At 44.2% G+C, this 11,084-nt stretch overlaps 1 protein-coding gene across 1 annotated transcript in view; it reads left to right on the top strand.

Annotated features, from left to right (window-relative positions):
- The first annotated feature begins 1,618 nt into the window (after window positions 1–1,618).
- The window catches only part of LOC138528930 (interferon-inducible GTPase 5-like), a 328,797-nt gene continuing 319,331 nt past the window's right edge, over window positions 1,619–11,084 (top strand). The window contains exon 1 of the mRNA XM_069640804.1: window positions 1,619–1,849. The gene's annotated coding sequence lies outside the window, so the exon portion shown is untranslated. The remainder of the gene's footprint in view (window positions 1,850–11,084) is intronic.

The following is an 11,084-nucleotide window of genomic DNA, read 5'->3' as shown; positions in this document are numbered from 1 at the left end:
TTTTTTGAGGGAATTCCGTTGTTTTTTACCTATCACGGTAACCGGTTTTAGTTTTTTGGAGGTAATTCCGCACACAGAATTACCTCTGGCTCGTATTCTGCAAATTATTGACGGAAGTACTGCTGGGGGTGATTCCGCCCGTGGTAACTCTGCCTGAGGTGTGACCAACAAATATTCTGGAAGTCATAATTTGGTGTAGTGGTAAAGTTTGCGGTAACTGTGTTCCAGCTAACTTTACCACTTACCACCAAACTTGTATTGAGACCCATTATGCATTGTTAGTGGGGTATTTACTTCAGCATAGAGGCTGATAATGGGGGGTTTTAAATGCTAAACAGCCCATCCCAGTGTGCTTTGGCTTGACAGAAAAATGGGCCATTGCCACACACTTGCCTGCTAATGCCTGCAATAAGACGAGTCAAATGGGTTACTTAAAAGCAACAAAGACAATGAGGGAAAACTTCCTGCAGCCTGTGAAGTACTGCTGAGGCATAGCTTTCAAATCACCCGCTTTTGGCGGGTGTCGCCCGCCTTGAAAGCAGGTGCATCACCTGCCAAGTCCCTCATACGCCCATTCACTTCTATGGGCCTCTCACCCGCCAAAAAGAAAATCAGGTGTTTTTACCCGCCTTGCTGACAAAAAAGGTTGAGAGCTATGGCTGAGGCATCGCTTTAACATTTTATCAAGCCATTTGATCAATGCTCCCCTGGCAGGAACAAAAAAAAGTAACCCTTAATTATAAAATCACGTAAACAGACATGGTTTCCAATTTACAAGTGCCACCATAGCTGCTTGCTTCAAAGTTCACTGGTCCAGCCCTGCAGCGAAAACCCGGAGAATACACGCTCTTCCTCAGAGACCCGGAGAAGAGTGTGAAAATCCTGTCTCCGGGCTAAACCCAGAGGTTAGGCAGGTATGCCCCTGTCTATCTTTTTACTAAATTATTATTTTAATTTTTTTTAAAGCTATTTCTGCTTTGGGGCTTTATTCCCAACCCTGATAAACATCAGTTTATGTACAGTCTGTTCCTAATTTCTAGCTGCCCGTTGTTTCAGAAAGTGCTAATACATACTGAAAACACTTCTAAGTAGTTCGGGAACGTGCAGGTCTAAAACAATTTCGATGTTTCCAGTATTGTTTCTTCACTTCACAGCGATACGTTCAATATGTCCTCTGTTGTGGCGGGTTTATAGAAACCGTCTCTCCTTTTTCTACATAAAGGCAATACGTGGTTCCGGTCTCGTCAGTTGTGCTTGTCGAGATCACATCGTTTACTGCGTGTCTGCCATATTGGAGTGTGAACCGATTCCACAGGCGTTTAATTAGTAGTGTAAATACGCATGTATTTAATACATGTGTACAAACGAATAGAGTGCACGTTTCAAAATATTTTCATTCTTACATCTAAAACATCTAGTAAACAAAAATATAAGATCTAAGACCGACACTGAAACCCATATGCATATATTTATAACGTATCATTAGATACAAAAATGTACTCTCGTTTAAACACAACGTTTATCTATGGTAAGTGTTTTCTCAGGCGAACGAACGGCAGGCTGTACGCTTTCATGACGGCTATCGGAGATTAAGCGGGTACCTCAGATAGTCCCTTTTCTGTTTTGTCGCTAACCTTTCTGTTTCTTAAATAGAAGTTTAAGGGGGGGGGTGGTTATTTTTTGAAATTACATTCGTTTTTCACTTTTTTGTTGGTTCAACCGGTGGAAGGAGCTAAGAGGAAAAGACGTCGCCCGAAATTGCACAAATTGCTGTTGCTGAAGGGCATACCACACGGTGTTATTTCTGTCGATTTATAAGGGATTTCCACGTTTTTGTTGACGATCTGAGGTAAATGGGCGCAATGGTATACCATTATTTGTGCTGGGATGCTGGACAGTTCCCATTTCACGATACATGTGCTTGCCTTTGATCACCAATACCACGTTTACTCTTTTACGGTTTTTAATAGAATATTTGCTTTTTATTTTCTAAGAATTGTGTTCTGATTCAATATTCATTTAATTTCATAAAACTAAATAAGTTAAAATAACATGGAATATGATAAAATTTAAAATTGAGTTTGATTTTGACCGTTCACTTGGCAACTTTTGATGATACAATTGTAGAGATAATATTGGTGTGCAGGGTCAATGGTAACAAGAGATGCTAGATGTATAGTTTAAACATGTTACAAATCTTACAGAACAAGCCGAGCTGTCAATTGACCTACTTGTGGATTTGGCCTGCAAAAAAATAATCCCTGAGGCCGCAACCTGCGTGCATGGCAGGCTGAGTAAAAAGGTCATCACTTATTGAAGTGGTGATCATTACCACCACGTCCACTCTTCCTCGTCCGAGGACTTGCATCATGAGGCCCCTGCCTCTGACACAGAACCTTCTATTTATTTTGTTCTTTATAACTCCTTGCCTTGACCAACGTCATCCAGTTTCATTTTTCCTGGCGCAGTGCTCTGGGGAGCTACAGTTGCTGGCCCCCTGGTGTGGCTGGGCCTCGGTTCCCTAAACAGACCATCATAAACACATTATTTGTGTAAAAGCCCCTCGATCCCAGTTCATGGCCTACTCACAGGGATCTAACCTCAACATCCAGCGCCTACCAGCACAGCCGAAAAGAAACTCCATGAATATGCGAGAGTACCTGGATAAGAATCCACTTGTCCTCTCCAGAGTTCCCAGATTAGAGGAAGGACCTCGCAGAAGAATACACCTTTCCACCTTGCATAGGAGAAGAGTATGTGAGAAAGCAGAGAAAGCAAAGGGCGTCTCACCCACTAGTGTATTTGTATTTGTATTTTATTGAATTTATGTAGCGTTTTAATCCAAAACGCTTTACAAGAGGAACAAGCAAGATAAAACAAACATTAGAAACATCAAGCATTAGATAACAAATTGAATCAAACCAGAAAACAGTACAAGAAACAATTTACATTATAGATGAGTATTGGCAAGAGAGAAGAAGGAACAAGGCATGGGGGGGAAAAAAAGGAATGAGTAGTGGTAAAATCAGAAGTAAAGAGGAAGGAGGCAGTGAAAGGGAGATGCATGGACGAGATAAGAATTAGAGATGATGGAAGAAGGGTAGGAGGGAGTAGAGTGGAAGGGTTAGGGAGGTGAATGGAAGAGATAAGATTTTAGAGAGGTGCGGAAGATTAGGGTAGGAGGGAATGGAGCAGATAGAGAGGGGGAGGCGGTTCCAATAGAAAGGAGCGAGCAATTGGAAAGAGCGGAAGCGGGAATCGGAACAGGGGGGAGGAGGAGGCGAGAGAAGGAAGAGATCAGCAAATCGGAGAGGAGTGTAGAAAGTAAGGAGGGAGGATAGGTTGGGGGCAAGACATAGAGGGATTTCAAGACTAGGCAGAGGAAGTTGAATTTGAGTAGAGAGTGGAATGGGAGCCAACCAAGTGAGGTGAGAGAAGAAGATATAGAGTTAAGAGGTGAGAGGTGGCAGAGGGAGCAAATAGCAGAGTGGTAGACAGATTTGAGTGGGGAGAGGAGGGGAGACCAAAGAAAAGAATAGAGCAGTTGAAAAGTCTAGAGAAGATGAGGGAGGAGATTAAGAGTTGAGTTGCATGAAAGGTTAGGAAGGGTTGAATTTTACAGATGTTGTAAAGGTGAAAGCGGCAAGATCTGGCAGTAAGAGAAATGTGGTGAGATAGAGAGAGGTGGGGTCAATGTAAAGACCAAGGTTACGGGCGTGGTGGGAGAATGAGAGATGGGAGGGGGGAAAGGGAATGAAAGGGGGAGGGGAGGGAGGAGGGAGAGTGTTGTCAGGGAAGAATAGGACTTCAGTTTTGTCAGCATTGAGAGTAAGGAAGTGAGAGGAAATCCAGGATTTAATAGCGGAGAGGAAGAAAGCTCATGGTGGATGTCGGGAGAGAAGGAGGAGAAGGAGAGGAAGAGCAGAGTCTCATCAGCATAGAAATGGTGTGAGACACCAAAGGAGGAGATGATAGGGGCAAGGAAGGAAGTGTAGAGTGAGGAGAGAAAGAGGCCAAGGACAGAACCTTGGGGGACACCATGGTTAAGAAGGAGGGTGGGAGAGGTGGAGCCACCCCAGGAAACAGCAATGGTGCGGTTGGAAAGATAAGAGGAGAACCAGTTAAGGACAGAGTCTTTGAGGGCAAAAGAGGAGAGAGAGTTAAGGAGAAGAGGATGGTCCACAGTGTCAAAAGCAGCAGAGAGGTCAAGGAGAATAAGAATAGAGGAATGTTTTGAGTAGCGTGCAGAAAGGAGAGAGTTGAGAACAGAGATGAGGGCAGTTTCAGTGGAGTGTAGAGGACGGAAACCAGATTGGTTAGAGGGAAGAAGAGAGTGGGAAGAGATGAAGGAAGAAAGTTGAGTATAGACAATACGTTCGAGAAGTTTAGGGAGGAGAGAGATAAGGCGATAGTTGAAAGCAAGGAGGGGATTAGCAGAAGGTTTTTTGAGAATGGGAATGATAGATGCATGCTTGAAGGGAGTAGGAAAGGTGCAAGATGAAAGACAGGTTTTGAAAAAGCATGTGAGGTAGAGTATGAGAAGGGGGTAGATTTTAGGAATGAGAGGGGTAGGAATGGGGTCGGTGGGAGCAGCTGTAGGATGAGTTTTAGAAAGAAGGAGGGTAACATCAGATTTAGTGACAGGTGTAAATGAGGGCATGGAGAAAGGAGGGGGAGGATGAGGAGGTGGAGAAGGAGAGTAAGAAGGGGAGGAGAGGATTGTTTGGCGGAGATTGAGGACTTTATTAGAAAAGAAGGAGGCAAGATCAGAAGCAGAGAAGTAGAGGCAATGGAAGGATCAGCGGTAGCTGGAGAGAGAAGTCTAGATAAGGGTTGAAAGATGCAACGAGGGTGAGAGGATTGAGACTGAAGGTCAGAAAAGTAGGTGCGTTTGCCGGAGTTGAGGCAAGAGTCATAGAGGGTGTGATAGGAGAAGTAAGCTGTTTGATTGGAAGGTGTGGGGTGTTTGAGCCAGAGTCGTTCAAGGCGACTGAGGAGGCGACGCATGGAGGAGAGATGAGAGCCAGGGTTGAGCAGGTCGACGGGAAGGGCGGAACGAGCAGAGAGGGTAAAGAAGATCAAGAGTGGAAGAGAGAGAGGAGGATAAGGTGGAAGAGGCTTCAGTAGCAGAAAGAGAAGAGAAATGAGAGGGGGGAGGGAAGAGGAGCAGGATGCAAGGAATAGAGAGGGTTGAAATTGCGTAGATCACGCCGGGAGAAGTGGGTGGAGGAGGGGGGGTTGAGGGAAAGCGAGAGCAGGGAGTGGTCGTAAAGATAATTGGGTAGGATAGATATAGGAGAAGCGGTGAAAGAGGAGTTAAAGATGAGGTGAATAGCGGAGCCAGACTGATGGGTAGGAAGGGAAGGGAGGCGGGAGAGAAGGTAGGAGTCAAGGATGGATAAGAGAGGAGAGGTGGGAGGGATAGAGGAGAGATGGAGATTGAAGTCACCAAGTACAAGTAGTGGAGTAGGGCAAGGAGTAATGAGACTGAGGAGATGGTCAATGTCCTCATAGAAGGAGCCTAGAGGGTCAGGGGGGCGATAGATAATGAGGAATGAAATAGCATGGGGAGAATTAAAAATTGTGGGTTCGAAATAGGAAAAATACTTTTGTTGTTATTTCTAAAGAAGCCATGTGCTGGAAATAGAAATAAAAAGCATTTCTTTTTCTAGCAGAAGCATTCTCGTGGCACTCAAAATAGTAACTTGTTTTGTTATTTCTGTCAAGTGCCCTTTTGTGAACATATAGGCTCTCCCCAATGGTGTCAATAACAATGGGGTCCCTGGTTACTCAGTCCTGGCAGTCCAGGGAAACCTCAACATATGCACACAAATCTTCAAGGACTGGAATTTTAAAACGAGGCAAAACACCTTCTTCTTACTTATTCCAAAACGAATTTCAACTTCGGAACATAGCATAAATCAGTGGGAGTATGTGTTTATCAAAAAATATAGGTGTCTACTTTATTATTCGTTTTTCTAAAAAAAGCCACGAATTGTAGCCCAGCCACATAGGATACTAACATACACATAAACCATTAACCAGCAGACCTGACCATTAATACATCAGATAACCATCACGTCGTCATGGTACATTCAACATACATGTAATAATAGACCTTGTGGGAACCAACATCACTACCCCACCCTTCAATACAATATAGATGTTGACGCACTGTTTCGGCCACTTTTGAGTGGATTCTTCGATTCCTCTTTTGATGACAAGGGCCTCATCAGGACAACAAATTAAAAGCACACATCGAATGGAATCTTCCAGGTGAGTACACAAACTCCTGTGTTGTATTCCGTGGCGGCTTTTAGTTTAGCTACTACTTGATGACGATCTTATCAAGGGTGCTCCATATCCGTTGTGTGACGCTCATCCATCCATTCCTGCGTCTCTATTGGCATCCTTTGACAATTCTAAATAAAGTGCCATCCTGCAAAGCAAATACCAAGATATGCCAGTCCATCTGACATGGAACAATTTGAAAACTCTGAACATGTACTCTAAGGCCAAAAATAGGCATTCTTATGCCACAATATTGCCACTTTCCGAAAAAGAGCACATTTCCAACGTCCAGCGTCATCAGTATATTTATTTATAAATGTATATCCCTACAAACACACCACTGTGAAAATTTGTAAGCTCAGAAGTATTACTTCAGAAAAATAAAACGTGGACACTATTTGCTAATATGGCTCTTTTAGGAGAAAATGGATTGGCGAACTGTACATGAGCCATAATAAAAATAAACATAACTGATAATCGTATTTCTTTACACAATGCTTGATACAATGCTTCATAGCGCAAGTGGTATTAGCCATTATAACAGCACACAAGCCTGTATTAACCACAGAAGGATAAAGCCCTCCTGGAAGGTGAACATGTGATCTGCATCATGAAAACCAATCTCCACAGAAAGCACATGCCATGATGATGGCTGTGGGATGGGGTGCTGCAGGAAATCTTTCAGGTACTTTAATTTTGCTAATTCTACCTTGTGGTGTTCCATTTTAGGCATCCCTCGGATTTGATTGATGAGGGGAGGAAGGTAATGATCCCATGCAGCCCGAAGCAGCCTACACCAGCATGCCTTGGAGCTTTGATGCTACAGGCAACCTGCTCTGCTTAATGTCCAATGGGACTGCTCCGCCCCTATGACCTGCCCCGAATCATACACATCCATTGAATGCCTTTCCAGTCCCCTCTGCCCTCCTCTTCAGCAAGTGCGATTAGGGATTGTTATGTCTAAAAATGTACACCGGGAGGTAAAAAAAGTAGCCCAACGAAAATGTAATACCTGCACTTGCTTGGTGGTCCGTGCACAGCCGATTTTCTTTGGGCCCAGTGCACAGAAAATGTCCCAATCTGGCAATCTTGTCTGTACACTAGAGCAGCCCAGGCTTCCTTGTGTTTTATTTGTCTAATCGAAAGAGGATTTTGGAATGCGACGACTTGGAACCTGGACACATGGTCTTTTTCAATACTGTGTAGGTGGTAAGAAGAAGAGGAGCGAGTAGAGCCGGCAGGGCAAGATGTGGGGCTGCTGGGTTGAAGTTGAGGAGAATTCAAGAAAACGTAATCCGTGAAAGGACTGCTTAGTTCATGAAACAATAGGCAACATCAATTGTTCCTTCTGTTCCTGAGAAACCATTCTCTCACTCCTACAAAATGAATTAAAGTATTCAAAAGGGATATATAAAATGACTCGCACTACAATTCAGAGCAGAATTCAAAGTGTCCATGTGCAAAATATAATACATATATGCAATGTATACAATCAAATAGATACAATTAAATCATCAAAATGTGATCTAGTGCAGTTTAAAAAGAGCATTGACATGAAATTGTCAAGTACAGAAAAACAAAAAAAGCACAAATGCAGACGAATTGAATGGAAAAGGACGCCTCAGTTCTAGAATGTTTAAAGACGAGTCCCACACAAAGTCAAGTGTCAGTGTTCGAATTTAGAGCCCCTTAGATAAGCCCTCCATGTTTCAGTCCCACAGAGTGGTTAACGGGATCTTCCTCAGGGGCAACGATTGGTTTGGTGTGTAGCATCAATCTCTCAAAGTGAGAAATGCATATCAACAGTTAATGGATATGATGAGTGATTTTTGTGGGCAACATTTTAGGGCCAATATACATCCTCAATAGTAGGTCAAACATCAGGTTGTTAACGTGGACAGGCCATACAAGGATCGGTTAATAACATCTTGTGAAAGCAATGTCTGCATGTTGCAGAAGTCAGACTCGTTCCCCAGCTAGCCGCAAAAAAAGAGTCACAGGAGCATTCATCCAAGGAAATTGTAACTAGCTGTCATGTAAGAGTCAGGCAAAAACCGAATTGGATTAAAGTTTTGCTGGATAGAAACAGTAATCCAAACTACACTTCACAGGCCACACACAAATAGCTTTACCAATAGCTTCACCAATTTTCAGTCAAAACTAAAAAGGGCTCTACATTAATGGCTGCGTGCCCTGCTCCACATGGCCCATGTCTGCTTTAGAAACTATGCGCTTTTTCTGAAACAATGTGAAAGTTCAAGGGACCTTTTACCGCTCCCAATTATGGTGGTTGGAGAATCCCACAATCTAGATAAAAAAGAACAAATTATGCCTGAGATACATCCTTAAGGTGTAGGGCAATAGTCTGAGATACACCTAGTAATAGAAAGCTATTGGTCCATCAAAAGTACATCATAATGTGCCGGTTCCCAGTGAGTCGTGTCTTTTTTAAAACTTTCGGTGGTTCTTCGGCCACCTCTCCTCCCTCCTTCTCTTCCTTTCCCCTGTTCTCCTCCGACGAGGTTTCTAGATAAGTCCGATCTATGAAGGTCTCGGCAAAACAGGTTCACCCCTGTTCCTCCAAAACCATTAAGGACCACATTTACACCCTGGCTCCTGCTCTGGCTGATTTCTGCAACCACTCCTTCGCCACCGGAGTCTTCCCCTCTCCCCTGAAGCACTCCCTTGTGCACCCTTGTCTTAAGAAACCCTCCTCCGACACTTCCTGCCCGGCCAACTATCGTTCTATCTCCATCACACCTTTCCTGGGCAAACTCATGGAAAAGCTGGCTATCTCCCAGCTTAATCTTCACGCTGAGTCTCCATGACCATCGATCTGGCTTCAGAAGCACGGAAACTGCTCTCCTGAACATCCGTGAAGACCTGCTCTCCAACCTTGATTCCAACACCCCCTGTGTCCTCATTTTACTTCTCTCTTCTGCCTTTGACACGGTCAACCATGCCATACTGCTCAACCGTCTCTTTGATAACCTGGGTATCACCGATCAGGCACTGGCTTGGCTAACCTCCTTTCTCTCCGATCGACCCTCCCAGGTCCAACTTGGGTCCTTCCTCGACTCTATCTCTATATGTGGTGTTCCCCAGGGGTCTACCCTCTGTCCCTGTTTGTTCAACCAATATCTGGCACTTCTTGGCCACAGCATTGCTGCTCTCTGCCCCAACTTTCAGTGCTATGCAGACGACCTTCAACTCATTTTCAGGCTTCCTTCTGCCACCTCTTCTCCTTCTCTCATCTCCGACTGTCCGCCATCCAGTAGTGGTGTGCCTAATGATCTCTGCCTTAATGCCAGTAATACCTGCTCCCTCCTTTCATGTCACTCTCTGGCTGGCCTCTCTTGGCCCTCTTCCTGTGCCCACCTGTGAGTCTAAAAACCTCGGGGTCATCTTCGACGCCACAATTTCCTTCTCTCCTCACATCTCTGACGTCTCTAAGAAGTCACACTACCAGCTGCATCTCCTCAGAGGTATTCTTCCTTTCCTCACCTTCCCCCAGAAGCTCACTGTCTCAAGAGCTCTGGTTCTCTCTAGGCTGGACTTTTAAAAAAAAAACTTTATTTAACAAATGGCAAACGCATACAAGAGATTCGCTTAGTTACAATTCAAGTTTAGTTTGTGACAACGTACATAGCATAGACATATTCATTTTTAACATTTACACCTCGTTATTCTTTATCTGGGTTTTGGTATTGTTGCATTATTTACATTTCGACAATTAGTGTAAGACATTTTCTCCATGTGCGCTCTGTAATGGCCCCAAATGTCTTTTGGCTGCTATGTAGCTCTTACAGTTTGTATGTAGCTCTCCTCATTGTCATTTGCATTAGCCATTTCTGTGAGCCATTGCCTTAATGTTGGAGCTTCCCTTGCCTTCCATTTTAGCAATATACATTTTTTTGCTACTATGCAACCGAGATTGAAAAGTCTGCGAGTCTTGGTATCTGTTTTGCCTATATCGCCTAGTAGATCTTTCAGTGGTAGGGGTGCTGGGGGAATGCTGACCATTTCATATAGTGTTTGTGCAATGTGGTGCCAATAATGTGCAATTAGGGGGCAGCTCCAGAGCATGTGTATGGTGTCTGCATTGTCGGAGTTGCATTTCGGGCATAGTTGGATTTGTTGTGGGTTGAATCTGGTGATGTGTTTTGGTGTGTAGTGGAGTCGGTTAAGGACTTTATATTGTATTAATCGCAGCCGTGTGTTGAGTGAGACTTCTTTGGTCAGAGTGCACATTTTCTTCCATTTATATTCATCTATAGTCTCTCCGGTGTCTCCCATTTTTCCCTTAGTGGGCTGGGCGTGGGCACGCCCTGTTGTATTTTGGAGTATAGCCTCAGTCTCCTCTCATTACCGGATAGTACCATCATATCCATAAAGTCGTTGGACTCCGGCTCTGTTGGGGATGATGGCCACTTACGCTTCACTGCAGCTCTCGTGCGGTAGTATTGTAGTACTGTCACTGGGTTATTCCCTAGTTTAGTCTTGAATTCTTCCAGTGTGACAAACCTATTTTCAGGAAAAAGGTCACCTAATTTCATCACTCTGTCAGGGTCCCACGACTTTTGGACATCTACATCCATTGTGGGAGGCAGATTAGGGTTGTACCATAGAGGAATGTGTTTGCTATATGGGTTGGTAATTTGGTCCTTGTGCGCTTCCATGCATCCAGTGTGGTGCGCAATAGGTCGAAGGGACATGGATCAGTTTCACACTCGACTCATGAGGACAGTTCTTCTGGCGCTCAGGGTAGCGGACTGCCTCTCGAGGTTGGTGTG

The sequence above is a fragment of the Ambystoma mexicanum genome, chromosome 1q (genome assembly GCF_040938575.1).
Source record: "Ambystoma mexicanum isolate Mex_15411 chromosome 1q, UKY_AmexF1_1, whole genome shotgun sequence".
Classification (NCBI taxonomy): Eukaryota; Metazoa; Chordata; class Amphibia; order Caudata; family Ambystomatidae; genus Ambystoma; species Ambystoma mexicanum.
Note: the sequence above shows the minus strand (reverse complement) of the source record. Positions and strands in the feature narration are given on the sequence as shown.